The sequence below is a fragment of the Scyliorhinus torazame genome, chromosome 9 (assembly GCF_047496885.1).
Source record: "Scyliorhinus torazame isolate Kashiwa2021f chromosome 9, sScyTor2.1, whole genome shotgun sequence".
In the NCBI taxonomy this organism is placed as follows: Eukaryota; Metazoa; Chordata; class Chondrichthyes; order Carcharhiniformes; family Scyliorhinidae; genus Scyliorhinus; species Scyliorhinus torazame.
This window is the reverse complement of record NC_092715.1, coordinates 210383653-210398522: the sequence shown is the minus strand read 5'-3', so window position 1 is coordinate 210398522 and position 14870 is coordinate 210383653. Positions and strand designations below refer to the sequence as shown.

The window sequence follows — 14870 nt, the reverse complement described above, 5'->3', positions numbered from 1 at the left end:
CTTGGCAATAACTTGGGTAAATTGCCTTGGTTTAAACAGGAGCTTAGAGTCCTTCATGGACCTCTGAACCTGGAACAATCAGAAAAGAGCAAATAGCAATTCCATGAAATAAGTCCAGATCCCATCTCTCACAACTAGCAAACAAACTTCCCTTCCGATCCCATCTCTCACTACTGGCAAACAAACCTCCCTTCCCCTCCCTCTTCTAAATTGGAACTGGACTGAAACTGTGATTCAAAAGTAGTTTCTTCCTACCCAATCTCCCTAACAGTCTGCAAATGTGTGGAGAAAGGAGGTGAAAAAAGCATGATTTTTATGATCCTTACTACACCATTAACACACACTGATTTCAGAAAACCAAGTACTGAATTTGTAATCCTACGATTTTGGAATTTGTCTGAGGTTTCATTATCCAAATTGGATGTTGAATTTAATAAGTGATACAAATGATGGTTCAGATTGATATGAATAATGCAGCCTCTTCGATGTATCCCTTCATGCATAGTTCTTTGTAGTTGTCAATAGTTTGGTTACTTGTTAAATTGAGCAAGGAAATTCCATAGTTTTATATCCAGTGCAACACTAACTAATCTACTTTTCCCAACTAAAAATGTAAAATAGTTTCTAAGAAATGGACTCTTCTGCCTTATGGGATAACAGCCATTTCCATTTTTGTTAAGATTGTTTTAACATCTGAATACCAAATGCCATTGAGGTTTAAATAGACATGCACATTTGATTTCAATGTTAAACTTGCTGCTCTCAAGGAAGGTGCCACCACTGAATGACTGACTGTTATCCCATTCTCCACTTCAAATTAAACTTAATTTGTTGTCCAAAGATGTGCAGGTTAAGTGGATTGGCAATGATAAATTGCCCCTTAGTGTCCAAAATTGCCCTTAGTGTTGGGTGGGGTTACTGGTTTATGGGGATAGGGTGGAGGTGTGGGCTTGGGTAGGGTGCTCTTTCCAAGAGCCGGTGCAGACTCAATGGGCCGAATGGCCTCTTTCTGCACTGTAAATTCTATGAATAAACAACTTTAACATCTCCTTGTTTCAGTGATTACAGTTTTTTAAAAAAGGTTTTCAGAAAAATCCAGAGAACCAGTCCAGTAGGTACATGTACTGAAAATATTAAAGAAAACGTCGATGGTTTTTTCCTGCAACAATAATGCACATTTATTCTCAATGTCCACATTTAAAGATTAACAAGTAACTTAATCACTTCAGAGTTATCAAAGACTCCTTTCTTTTGTCTTCTAATTATCCATAGAACCATAGAATTCCTAAAGTGCAAAAAGAGCTGATTGAGTCTGCACCTACCCACTGAAAGACCTAGGCCCACTCCCCCACCCTATTCCCATAACCCCACCTAACCTGCACATCTTTGGACTGTGGGAGGAAACCAGAGCACCTGGAGGCAACCCATGCAGACCGTCACCCAAGGCCAGAATTGACCCAGGGTGCCTGGTGCTGTGGTGCACCAGTGCCTCATAGCGCCAGCCAACCTGATATTGCTCTATTATTTTAAGGACAGTTCACATCCCAAGTTGAGTGGGCAAATTATGATTTTTAAATGGCAGAGTCTCTCCATAAATTTTCTAGCCATGATTTTGTTGGTTAAAGATTTAATAGTCTCGCAGCACTTACATTCCAGTGAGAACTCAATGTAGGATTTCTTTCTGACTCCTATGTGCACACTGGTTTTGTAAAATATTGACGAGGAGAATTAATGACAACTCCTGTTTCTGGTAATGAATGTCAGAAATAACAACATTTCTTGGCTGAGCTGGGGCTCTCCTCCAGAGTTTGCTGCAGGGTAGATTTACTGTTTTTTCTATAGCTGTATTTTTCATTCCATAAGACCATAAGACATAGTGGAAGTAAGGCCATTCGGCCCATCGAGTCCACTCCACCATTCAATCATGGCTCATTTCAACTCCATTTACCCGCTCTCTCGCCATAGCCCTTAATTCCTTGAGAAATCAAGAATTTATCAACTTCTGTCTTAAAGACACTCAACGTTCCGGCCTCCACCGTCCTCTGTGGCAATGAATTCCACAGACCCACCACTCTCTGGCTGAAGAAATTTCTCCTCATCTCTGTTCTAAAGTGACTCCCTTTTATTCTAAGGCTGTGCCCCCGGGTCCTAGTCTCCCCTGCTAATGGAAACAACTTCCCTACATCCACCCTATCTAAGCCATTCATTATCTTGTAAGTTTCTATTAGATCTCCCCTCAACCTCCTAAACTCCAATGAATATAATCCCAGGATCCTCAGACGTTCATCGTATGTTTGGCCTACCATTCCTGGGATCATCCGTGTGAATCTCCGCTGGACCCGCTCCAGTGCCAGTATGTCCTTCCTGAGGTGTGGGGCCCAAAATTGCTCACAGTATTCTAAATGGGGCCTAACTAATGCTTTATAAAGCTTCAGAAGTACATCCCTGCTTTTATATTCCAAGCCTCTTGAGATGAATGACATTCATCAGCATCATCCATGTTACTGGCAGAGGAATTTTTAGTTTCCTATCTTATCCTGGTTAATGTTAAAATTTAATTTGTCGAGGCCACCATGCCATGTTCCTCCGTTCCACTTAGTGCTTCAGTTTTCCTGACTCCATTTCTAATATGTTGCTTGCAATCTCTGCAGTCCTGATCCTTTGATGTTTCTCAGCATTGTTTGTATTTCTATTATTTCCTTCACAATTTTGTGAATTTCTTGTTTGCTGTCAGGTATACTGTTAAGATCCCGGACCAGTTCCCAACATTTGTTAGGATACCAGACAAGAACCTCAAAACATCTTTTTAAAAAATTTTAAAACCGAGGAAAGGATACTTCATTCCAGGAGTGAGTCTGCTGACCAATAGGCACATTTTATATTAAAACAAACTTTATTTTTAAACACAGGATTAAACACATTACATCACAGAAATTAACAGCGAAACAAATCTTAAAATAAAAGGAACCCTTTTTACGATTAACTTGTACTGTTTCTATCTCCAATTAAGCAAAGCCAATCGCAGGTCAAAAATCACTTATAAATAAAGCTAGGAGACACACGGTTACTTTCTGTAGACTTGTGCAGAGAGTCTTGGAAATATCTCAGTGAGAGAGAGATCCTGTCAGTAAACAGTCTGCAGATCCTTCTGTCTGTGTCAGACTACTGCTCAACCTGACTGCATTTGGCAAAAGCTGCTGCTCAGCTGAAAGCTCCTGGCAGACTCAAAACCTTTATCAAACTGCCTGCTACAGACCGGGGTCCTCCCATGAGTTACATCATCTTTACCCCACTCCGATTCCCTGACCTGCTTACCTGAGTTTAAAATTGTAGGCGCAATTCAATGGACCAAAGTTAAAGTCAGGTTTTGGATGCATTTGGCAGGATGTTTTGCGATGTTGGCGAGATCGCAGACTGTATTCAACGGCATTTAGTGCCATGAATCTGCCTCCACAAGATTCTCGACATTACAGACTGGCTGTCTGACTTGCGTCTCAGCTGATCGCCGATACTGACAAAACATAATTTTCTTTACCCGTCAGTCTGGCCTCAATAAAAGTCGAGATGGATTTGCAGGTATAGCATTAGTTATTTTCTTTGACTTGCAAGTCTGTCTCAATTCACAGTGGTACAGAACACATCCTGCTTTCTGCACCCCCGGAATCGAGTGAGTCTGTAGGACAAAGGAATCTCTACTGATACATTCAAATGGCATCAAGTTTCACATACACGATTCCCATAGGTCATCCTATACCCCTCCTGACCTGGCCATACATCCTAATTGGCTCACTTCCAATCCCTTCCTCTGGCCCCCTATTACCCAGCATCCTTTTCCCCTCCGTAGCTGGATACATCTCCTCCTTTGCCATGCGTTCTGAAATCCTTTGTCTGTGAACTCACCAGAATGAGACTGGCCTATCTCTACATTACAGTAACTAATATCTCTAAAACAATTATTTTATATCACATTCGTCATTACCAAGGGGGAGCTGCTTTTAAGCGCTCTGTCACCATTCACTCCCAGTCAACACACAAGCATAGCAGCGCACAGACCTGCTCCTCATTTTGCAGATGGCAACCTCACAAGGCCTCTTGCTGCTGCGCATGAGAGACAGGGCACCCTGTTCCCCCGAGGGGGTCGGAGGACCAGCAGCAGGGTGAGCAGTGCCACCTGGGAGGCAATGGCAGCAGCTGTCAGTGCGGGCAGCATGACCGGGAGGATCGCCGTTCAATTTTGGAAGACTCAACGACCTTGAACAAGCTGCAAGAGTAACTTACCACCTCACACCTGGCATCAGTTCTGCCTGCCACCCTTCAAATTCCCAAATCCCATCCCCCAATCCAAGATGGGAGAAGGAATCCCTGAGATTGGATTCCCAGACCCTGGAAATTGTGGGGTTGCCTGAGCGAGAGCAGTCACCGGCAGCGAGGTTTCCTGCGCCAGAGAGGTGTGGATCCATTCCGCCTTTATCCAGATGACCTGTCTTAATTAATTTATCGTGACCCAGTCACTGAGGGACGTGCCCCAGGTGCAGGTGGACATTTCTTAGGCACTGCAGAGCATGGCCCAGTCACCTGAGGACCATCACTGTCACACCATGGTGCAGACAATGGGGACTCTGCAGGACTAGCAGTACCATATATATCAGAGGCTTCTGGAGCTCACTCTAGCTGCCCCTCTGTCCCCCATGGCATTGTGGGCACAATCGGGGAGCAGGAAGTGCTGGAGGTCAACCTGGGGCCTGCCACGAAGGAGACTACGGTGGTTTCCAGTTCTTTCGAATCCAGGGTGGTTGGCATTGGGGATGGTGTTAAAGGGTGGGAGATTTTCGGGGCAAAAGGTGGGCGATTGGGGTGGGGACTTGAGCGGATATACACAAACCTGTCCTTGAAAGATCTGGAGACGATGCGGACCTCCTGGTCTTACTCGCATGTTCGATCTTGCCGCTGTTGCTCGTTTTAGCCTTAGTTTACTTATTCTGTCACCTTTGCTCATGAGTCGCCAGGTATCTTTCTGATACTGCCACGTGGTTCAAGTCCAAGTAATGATTAATAATGCAACATACCGCTTAGTAAGAGTTAAATCAACGCTCATTTATTATACACAGCAATTAATACTTATACAATTTTGCTACTACCTACCACTAAAAGGCCAATACTTAACTTTGGAAATGGCCCACCAGGTCAGGGAAATGAATGGTCTTTCGAATGGGTTCTGAGCCTGCGGGATTCAAAAGCCGGTACAGGTCGATAGTCAAGAGTGTCTATTTGGTAGAGATCGTTAGAGTAAAACTTGCGTTCTCTTGCAGAAGGTCTCGAAGGGTGCGGAGCGGGGAAGAAGGGTCGAGTTGAACTTGGCCCCTATTCTTATAGTCCCCAGGGGCTTCCCGCCTCTCGGGGCGGACCTTGTACCTGGTTCCAAGTGATTGGACTTGGTCCCAATCACTTGGTTCGATATGCTCCAAGACTGGAGCGATTCCTTGATCGAGGGGTTGTCGTTTACCTTTCTTTGTGTCAGCTCGTGCTGGCGCCGAAAGGTCTGGGTCGGCTTTATGTTGCTAATTTGTAGCAATTGTTCCCGGGGATGGCTGCTTAATGTGCAGATGGCTGGGTTATTGTGATGTTGATGGCTGCAGGTATCGGTCTGGACTGACTTCCCCAGAATGAATACACCGTTTTACCTGCAGCTGTCCGTTTGAGTCCTGTTGGCTGATTTTCCCATCAGCCTCTTCCGTTCGCCATTTTAAATCGGGGTTTGACCATTCTAATCGGGAGTCAGCCATTTTACATGGTTACACCGCAGCCTGTCCTCCATCCTCCAGTTCCTTCTAGGGCTCATTCTCTAGCCCCTCCAGGTCTGCCTCCTCCTCAGACTAGACGGCATGTCCCACCGCCTCCTCCTTCTCTTCCAGCATGTCGCACCCCCTGTTGTGCCAGATGTGGAGGACACAACACACCACCCAGCAGGAGACCCTCTGGAAGGTGTATTCCAGAGAGGTCAAGGCATTCAAACCACATTTTCAGCAGCCCAATGCACCACTCATGAAAGCATGGGTGGCAACGTGGGCCTCATTATAACGGGTCTCAAGCCTCCGCAACGGCATCATCAGCCATGTCCTCAGCGAGTATTCATTGTCCTATATTGAGCCAACCCGTCATTCTGAGGTGGTCCTCAAATACCGAGGATCTCTGAGTGCCCCAGGATGTAGCCGTCATGCACACTCCCAGGGTAGAAGGCACACACATGCCTGGTCCTGAGGTAGTGGTCGCACACGACGTGAACATTCAAGGAGTGGCACCCCTTCCTGTTAATATGGGACATTCCCTGATGCCCCAGTGCTCGCAGGGCGACATGCGTGCCATCGATCGCGCCCTGGACCTCTGGACCTGGGTCATCCCGGCTATGGCAGAAAGTCGTGCAGCCCGGGCATCTTGGTGGGCCAGGTCCAGGTCAAAGGTAATATAATCTGATGCCCAGGCATACAGAGCATTCATCAGCTCCCAAATGGACCTGTAGGCGGAAGATTGGGATATGCCACACATGTCCCCACTTGAGCCCTGGATATACCCTGTGGCCTAGAGGTTGAGGGCCACGGTGACCTTCCTGGCCATGCCATATCCGTGAGGATGTGGCACAGATGCTGCACTGTTTCTCCGCTGAAACGGAGTCTTCCGCGACCTATGGAGTCCATCAGCTCCTGGTGGGACCAATACCACCCCCCCCCTTGCTGATGCCTGCTCCTCTGCGAAGAAGTCAATAAATGGCTGCCACCTTCTGGCGAACCCTAATAGAGAACCTCGAGGCAAACTTGACTTTCTCTAGGCCAAGAAAGCTTGCCATGTCCAATAGCCATTTCTCAGCCCATTTGAGTCCCTCAATGCTAACAGTATTCGTCGCCGGGCTACGAGGGAAGCAAAGGCCAGAACGTCGGCCTCTCGCTCTTCCTGGACTTCCGGGTCCACCGAAACTCAAAGATTGCCGCTTCAGGGCTCATCACCACCCCAGTTTTCAATACCCGGGACATGACATCTGCGAATACCCCCTGAGTTTAGGGCACGACCAGAACATGTGGACATGGTTAACCGGCCCTCCGGCGCATCTAGCACACTTGTCCTCCAGCCCGAAGAATCTTCTCATCCGGGACACTCCAGCCCGAAGAATCTGCTCATCCGGGACACTGTCATGTGGGCCTGGGGCACGACCTTAACTCCACAATATTTATAGATGGCTTGAAGGCCTCACAGATGGAAGGGCCCTCATCCCCCTGGCCCAGGGATGACCCTCGACCTGGACCCCCCCCCCCCCCCCCCCTCAAAAAGACTCGAGCAGCAGCTCCGGTTCCCTTGAACTAGATGCCAGGAAATGGAAATAACTACTAACCTCCTCACCTCCCCTCGGTAACCATTGCCCCAGCTTCGCTTTTGAAAAGGAGTATGAAACGATATCCACATGACTTCCCACAGGGGAGTCTGGTAATTCCCGGGAGGCCGCTGCATTCGACTTCAATCTTGTTAATGAAATTGAAATGCATGCAAATTAGGGTTAGTGAAATTGTCACCATTTTGGGGCGAGCTCCAGAACTTGCCATCGGCAGCCGGTCAGGTGAATCACAAAATGGTTTGCGCCAGGCACAAATCTTGATGCTGGCCGCAAAGCAGTCACTGAGTTGCGCCCAATGTCTCAAATTATTTGCTCTTTGGAGAATCTCCAGCAGTCATAAAAAAAATCCATTAGCCTTCTCTTTGTAAACACATGCTTGTAATGAATGATCTCACGTTTATTACGTCTTAATTGCACCCTTTGCAGACACACCTCCTGCCTGTAGGTTTAAGCAGTTTTCCTACATTCATCACAATATGTTCACCTCATGATTACTATTTTATAACCCATTACCCCTTCATTATACCCAGCCAATGGTAAGTAGGCAGGTTAGAACATCCCTTCCCCCCCCCCCCCTCCACAAAGTCCAAGGAATCCACCGAAGACCCCGGTGAAGGAGGATGTCGGACTAGTTTTGCCGCAGGCCGTACACTATTTGCACGAGGTGCTGGATCGAGCGGTGGTAACGAGACGGAGCCCAGCACTTCCGTGATGAACGGCGTAATGGTTGTACATCCACGGCCCGTGGGCCCGAGGATTCCCCCTCTGATGCGTCCTGTGTCTCCATCTCGGAGTCAGAGTCTGCTGCTTCCGTCATCTCAGCGTCTCTCCGCGCGGTTCTGTAACGACCTGCGCAGGCTTCGAGTGAGGCACCAGGGGAAGATTGCGAGGACTACTTTCCATTGTCTCTGGTCGCGGTGGCTGGAGAAATGAGCTCCGGGGGCATCTTTGGAAGGGAGAGTCTTCTGGACCGAATGTGGTCTACATGTTTGCGCTGGAGACGACCCTGGGTTTGCACCTGGTAAGATATAGGGCCCATTTGGCGAAAGATTACGCCAGGGACCCACTGGGCACCACCAGCAAAATTCTGAACGAACACTGGGTCACCGGGTGCAAACTGCCGAATCGGCCGATGCCGAGAAAATCCCTGACCCTGCCGTTCTTGTGTGCGGCGTACTTTTTTCCCCAATGTCCGGGAAAATCATACTAAGGCGCGTGCGAAGACTCCGGCCCATTAGGAGTTCTGCGGGAGCTACCCCAGTCACTGCATGGAGGGTGGTCCTGTACGAAAACAAAAAGCGAGCCAGTCTCATGTCCATTGACCCGGAAGACTGCTTCTTTCGGCCTCGTTTGAATGTCTGCACTGGGCACTCTGCCAACTCATTTGAAGCCGGGTGGTAAGGGGCAGTGCGGATATGGCGTATGCCGTTCATCTTCATCAACCTCGCAAACTCCTCACTTGTGAATGGAGTGCTGTTATCCGTGACCAGCACCTCGGGGAGGCCATGCGTACTAAAAGACAAACGCATCTTCTCAATTGTTGCGCAGAACGTTGTGCCTAGCATCTTATGCACCTCTAGCCATTTAGACTGGGCATTGATTAATAAAAAGGATCGCAGCCGGCGGAAGCTTCTGATGCTCCTGGCAAATTGAGAAGGTGGTCCAAAACTGCTCATGTCGGTGTCGAGGCCTAGCCACCAGACATAACTCCGGGCCGACATTCATTTTGGTCACACCTGGATGCCCATTGCGCAAGCCTCTTAGTATCAGCTCCTGTCCTTACAATCACACGTGTCTCCCACAAGAGGATGCCGTCTTCCACGCTGAATTCTAACAGCTTGGAGGAAGATGCCCGCAACTCGCCTGGGAGCTGTCTATGCTGCCCACCATCCAGGACTATGTGTCGAACCTTTGACAGGACTGGCTCCGTCTGGGTCCACTCACGGATCTGTGATGCCGTGACAGGCAAGGTGTCCATAAGGGTTGCAATCGCCTCACCGGTCGTGGGGGTTGACATGGGGTCGGTCGATAAAGGCAATCGGCTCAGTGCGTCGGCATTCGCTATCTGCGTTCCTGGTTTGTGCTCCAGAGAATACCCGTATGCAGCGAGCAGCAAAGCCCAGCGCTGGATCCGTGCGGAAGCAATGGGCGGTATTGGCTTATCCTCTCTGAAAAGTCCCAGCAGAGGCTTATGATCAGTCACGATAGTGAAGTAGCGGCCATACACGTACTGGTGGAAACGTTTCACCGCAAAGACCACTGCCAGGCCCTCCTTCTCGATCTGCGCGTACTTTTTTTCCCCGCTGCAGTCAATTGCGGGAGGTGAAAGCTATCGGCTGCTCAGCCCCGTTCTCCATCTTGTGGGACAGGACTGCGCCAATACCATACGGGGATGCATCACATGTGAAGAGCGAAGGCTTTCCAGGATCATAGTGGGTTAGTAACCCAGACAAAGCGGTTTCTTGCGGCTGACCCCAAACCCAGGTGTGATTTTTCTTTAGCAGAAGGTGCAACGGGGCCAGCGTAGTTGCCAGAGGAACTTCCCATAATAGTTTAAGAGGCCGAGAAAAGAACAAAGATGCGAAGTGTCAGTCGGGGCGGGGGCCTGTTGAATCGCGTGCACCTTCTCTGCGACGGGGTGTAAACCTTAGAGGTCCACCCATTAACCCAGGTAGCCTACTTCCTTCGCTTGAAAGATGCACTTTGTGCGACGTAAGCGGACTCCAGCCTCCAGATTTTCCAAATGTTCCTGCTCCGACGTCCCTGTAATCAAAACGTCATTTGAGTAGACAGCGACATGTGGTAAACCTCTCAAAATGCCCTCCATAACACGTTGAAAAATAGCACCGGCAGAGGATACGCCAAAGGGCAACCGTGTATATTCCTACAGGCCCCGGTGTGTATTAATCGTTACATATGGTCGGGAGGCAGGGTCCAGCTCCAACTGTAGGTAGGCGTGACTCATATCTAATTGTGAACGCGAGTCCGCCTGCAAGCTTCGCGTAGAGATCCTCTATGCGAGGCATTGGATATCGGTCGAGTCGGGAAGCTGTATTCACTAAGTTTATAGTCGCCACACAAGCGAACTGTGGCATCTGGCTTCATTACAGGTACAATTGGTGCTGCCCAGTCAGCGAAACGGATGGGCCTGATAATACATCTGGGTATCGTCCTAGCATCTCAGTCAACCCTCTAGAACCTGTTTGGAGGATGTGCTGCCACCAACCGCAAATGGCGCAACTAGTCCCGACCCAACAGGCTGGTACCATGGCCGCACACCACGATAAGTGGGAAACACCCCTCTTGGCGTCCATAAACAACAGGGGTCATCGTAGTTCCTGCAATGTCCAATGGTTCCCCCGTATCGGTGGCCAACCTGGCCTGTGTGTCGGTTAATGTAAGGGTCTATATAACCTGCTTGATGCAGTCAAATGTCCTCTGGGCGATCACGGGGACTGCTGCGCCAGTGTCCAACTCCATCTCAAGCGGGTGACCATTGACCCGTACTGTCGCCTTAATGGGGGCCACACGGGGAGCTGCCACACAATGCAGCTCCAGGCAGTCATCCTCCGTCTCCACGTCCTCAGGAGTAGTCGCCGCAGGTTCATCCACATGGAAGGTACGGCCTCTGGGCTGGTCCCAGTTTCGGTCGGAACGATGGCGCCTCTGGCGCCCCCAGGACCGGCGTCTGCGACAGGGTCGGCGCCTACAAGTCTGACACGGACATGGCTCCTCATCCATTGGTTCTGGAGAAGGCTCCCTTCGGGGAGGAATGTCTGAAGGCCACTGGCGTCGATCCGGACGTCGCCTCGCCCAAGGTACCGCAGGAGTGCGGGGGGACGTTGTCGGACGGAAGGGGTTGCACCCCAAGGCTTGCACCTCCATTCCCTGTAGCTCCTGCACTCCTCGTTCTGCACTCTCTCGGGACAATACTATTTGAATGGCCTGTTGAAAAGTCAATGTTGGCTCAGCTAACGACTTTCTCTGGGTGGCCGTCTTGTTAATACCACAAACCAAACGGTTGCGTAACATTTCTGACAAGGTCTCACCATAGTCACAGTACTCCGCAATGTTGCGTAATCTGGATAGAAAGTCAGCAAGGGATTCTCCTGGGGTCCTCTCAGCAGTATTAAACCAGGAACATTGGACTATAACGACAAATGTTGAATTCTTTACCAGTCAGTCTGGCCTCAATAATACTAGAGATGGATTTGTAGGCATAGTATTATTTATTTTTAACCAACTTGCAAGTCTGACTCGCTTCTCATGGACACAGAACCAGTCTCCTGGACCCCTTGGAAACGAATGAGGAAGGAGACAAAGGGATCTCTGAAAATACATTCAAATGGCATCAAGTTTCACATACACGATTCCCATAGGTCATCCTATACCCCTCCTGACCTGGCCATACATCCTAATTGGCTCACTTCTCATTCCTTAACCCTGGCCTCTTGTTACCCAGCATCCTTTTCTCCCCCTTCCTTGCCAAATCCTTTGTCTGTGAACTCACTAGAATTAGACCAGCCTACATCTACATTACTGTAACTAATATATTTAAACTAACTATTTTATATCACATTCATCATCGTGGACAGGGTTGGGTTAAAATGTTGCACCACTAAATTCACAAGTTCATCAAACGTTTGGTGTCCAGCGCAGTACTGTAGCCACCTAAAATGGCTGATTCCCGATTAATTTGGCCAAACCCCCAATGTAAAATGGCGAACTGAAAAGGCTGATGGGAAATCAGCCAACAGGACTCAAACGGACAGCTGCAGACAGAACAGTGTATTCGGCTCCGGGGAAGTCGGCCCAGACTGATACCTGCAACCATTAGCAGCACATCAACCCAGCCATCTGCAGTTTAATCGGCGATCCCCGGGAACAATTGCTACAAATTAGCAATTGAAAGCCGATCCAGACCTCTCGGCGCCAGCAGTGGCCGAGACAAAGAAAGGTGAATGACCACCCCCCGATCAAGGAATCGCCCCATTATTGGAGCTTATCGAACCCAGTGATTGGGACCAAGTCCAATCACTTGGGACCAGGGTCAAGATCCGCCCCGAGAGGCGGGAAGCCCCTGGGAACTATAAAAATAGGGGCCAAGTTCAGATCGACCCTTCTTCTACTCGCAACGTTCGAGACCCTTCGACGAAAGAACAAGTAAGTCTTACTCCAGCGATCGCTACCAGATAGGTGTTCCAGACTATCGACCCGTACCAGCCTTTTTGAATCCCGTAGGCCAGACCCAATTCGATAAGCCATTCGTTTCCCTGACCTGGTGGGCCATCACCAAAGTTAAGTATTGGCCTTTAGTGGTAGGTAATAGTCTAGACGTAGGATTATTGTATAAGTATTTATTGCTGTATATAATAAATGATCGTTGATTTAACATTTACTAAGCGGTGTGCTGCATTATTAATCATTACTTGAGCTTGAACCACGTGGCGGTATCAGAAAGATACCTGGCGACTCGTGAGCAAAGGTGACAGAATTAGAGCTAATAAAACTAAGGCTAATAAGAGCAACAGTACATAAGGCTCCTAATCACCCCAAACATATGCAGGCCTCAGGCAGTGAGCAATATGACCACCTGGCACTTGTTGTCAGTGATATTGTTTGCCCAGAAATAGTAACACATCCATTGTGCATCCTGGTTCCAGCTTTCCAGCACAGCATCAAAAACATCCATACAGAGGCATGGTGTAATAGAAAACAACTTCCAACCTGTATCCAACAAAAATCCAGGGAGGTGGCTTCAGCAGTGTAGACAACTATTCACTTTAACCCTCGTCACCAGTTTTGTGAGGGCCACGGAGAATCCAGCACGACTTTTCAGGATACAAAGAAATAACATTTATTTACAATAACATACATATACACCAGCAGCAACTTCACTTGCTACTCACTTCTTCCTGCTGGTTGTAAACTGGCCAGCTTTATTTACAGGGAGTCTGCTAATGATTTCTCCCCCCCCCCCCCCCCCCCCCCCCCCCCCCCCCCCCCCCTCATTGGGGAAGCTCATACTCCCACAGGATTGTGGGATTGTCATTAGTCACCAGCCAATGGTAAGCATTATACTTAGATTTAGCTCTCTTTCTCTGACCAGAGTAAGTCATGAGAGCATTTCACACTCCTCAACTCAAGTACCTCCCTGAAGGCACCCCCTTCACTAGGGTGAAATCCTTTTTTAATATTTGTTTTTCATACATGCTTATGCAAGCTGTGAATCCAGGTTCCACTTTTGCAGTTGGGGTTTCAAATCTCTTGCAGTACTGCTGACAGATATTCTGGAATCTGACTGGGGTTGGAGCAGGAGGTATTCCTCGGGCAGTATGGTTCTATCTTGGGTGCTGAGAGCAACTCAAATTTTTGTATGAATTAACTCAACTTTGCATTTCTATTCAGTATAAATGGACTAATCTATTATGGTATTGCTCGTAGATGATTAGGTTCTGGGGCAGACTTTAACAATGTTAATTTGGGATCAGACAAGAGAACAGAAAATAAAAACCGAAAATGCTGGAAAAGCCCTGCAGGTCTGGCAGCCTCTGTGGAGAGAGAAACAGTTAACATTTCTAGCCTAACATGACTTCAGAGGATGGGTTTTTCCGGCATTTTCTGCTTTTATTTCAGATTTCCAGCTTCTGCAGTATTTTGTTTATGTTATGGGGAGCAAAAAATGAGTGTTTTCATTTTGTGCTACACTTGTCCAAAAATTGTTACTTGTTGATATTTTGTGAAGGGTATGACATCAGGGGTATGATCCTCATTGTTAACTTTGTGAGCAAAAGTAATGTCTTTTTACTTTTTTTTTTATTATTCCTTCATGGGAACCAGGCATAGTTGGCTACACCAGCATTTATTACCCATCCTTAATTCCCCTTGAGAAGGTGAGGGTGAGCAACCTTCATGAATCGCTGCTGTCCATGTGTTCCAGGAACCCCCACAATGCTGTTGGGAAGGGAGTTCCAGGACTTTGGCCCAGCAACAGTGAAGGAACAACAATATAGTTTCAAGTCAGCATGGTGTGCGGCTTGGAGGGGAACATGCAGGTGGTGGCGTTCCCATACATCTGTTGCCCTTGTCCTTCCAGGGGTAGAGGGCACAGGTTTGGAAAGTGCTGTCAAAAGTGCCTTGGCGAGTTGCTGCAGTGTATCTTGTGGATGGTACACGCTGCCGCCACTATGCATCAGTGTTGGATGGAATGGATGTTGAAGGTGGTGAGTGAAGTGCCAATCAAGGAGGCAGCTTTGTCGTGGATGGTCAGCTTTGGCATGTTGTCGGAGCTGCACTCATACTGGCAGGTGAGGAGTATTCTATTTCACTCCTGATTTGTGCCTTGTAGATGGTGGACAGACGTTGGGGAGCTGGGGTGAGTTCCCACCTGCAGATTTCCTGGCCTCTGACCTGATCTTGTAGCCACAGTATTTATGTAGCTGATCCAGTTCAATTTCTGATGAATGGTAACCCCCAGGGTGTTAGTGGG

General features: G+C 48.3%; 1 protein-coding gene across 2 annotated transcripts in view; it reads left to right on the top strand.

Moving 5' to 3' along the window:
* leprotl1 (leptin receptor overlapping transcript like 1) overlaps nt 1-14870 on the top strand; it is a 48927-nt gene that overhangs the window by 20788 nt on the left and 13269 nt on the right. The window lies entirely within an intron of this gene.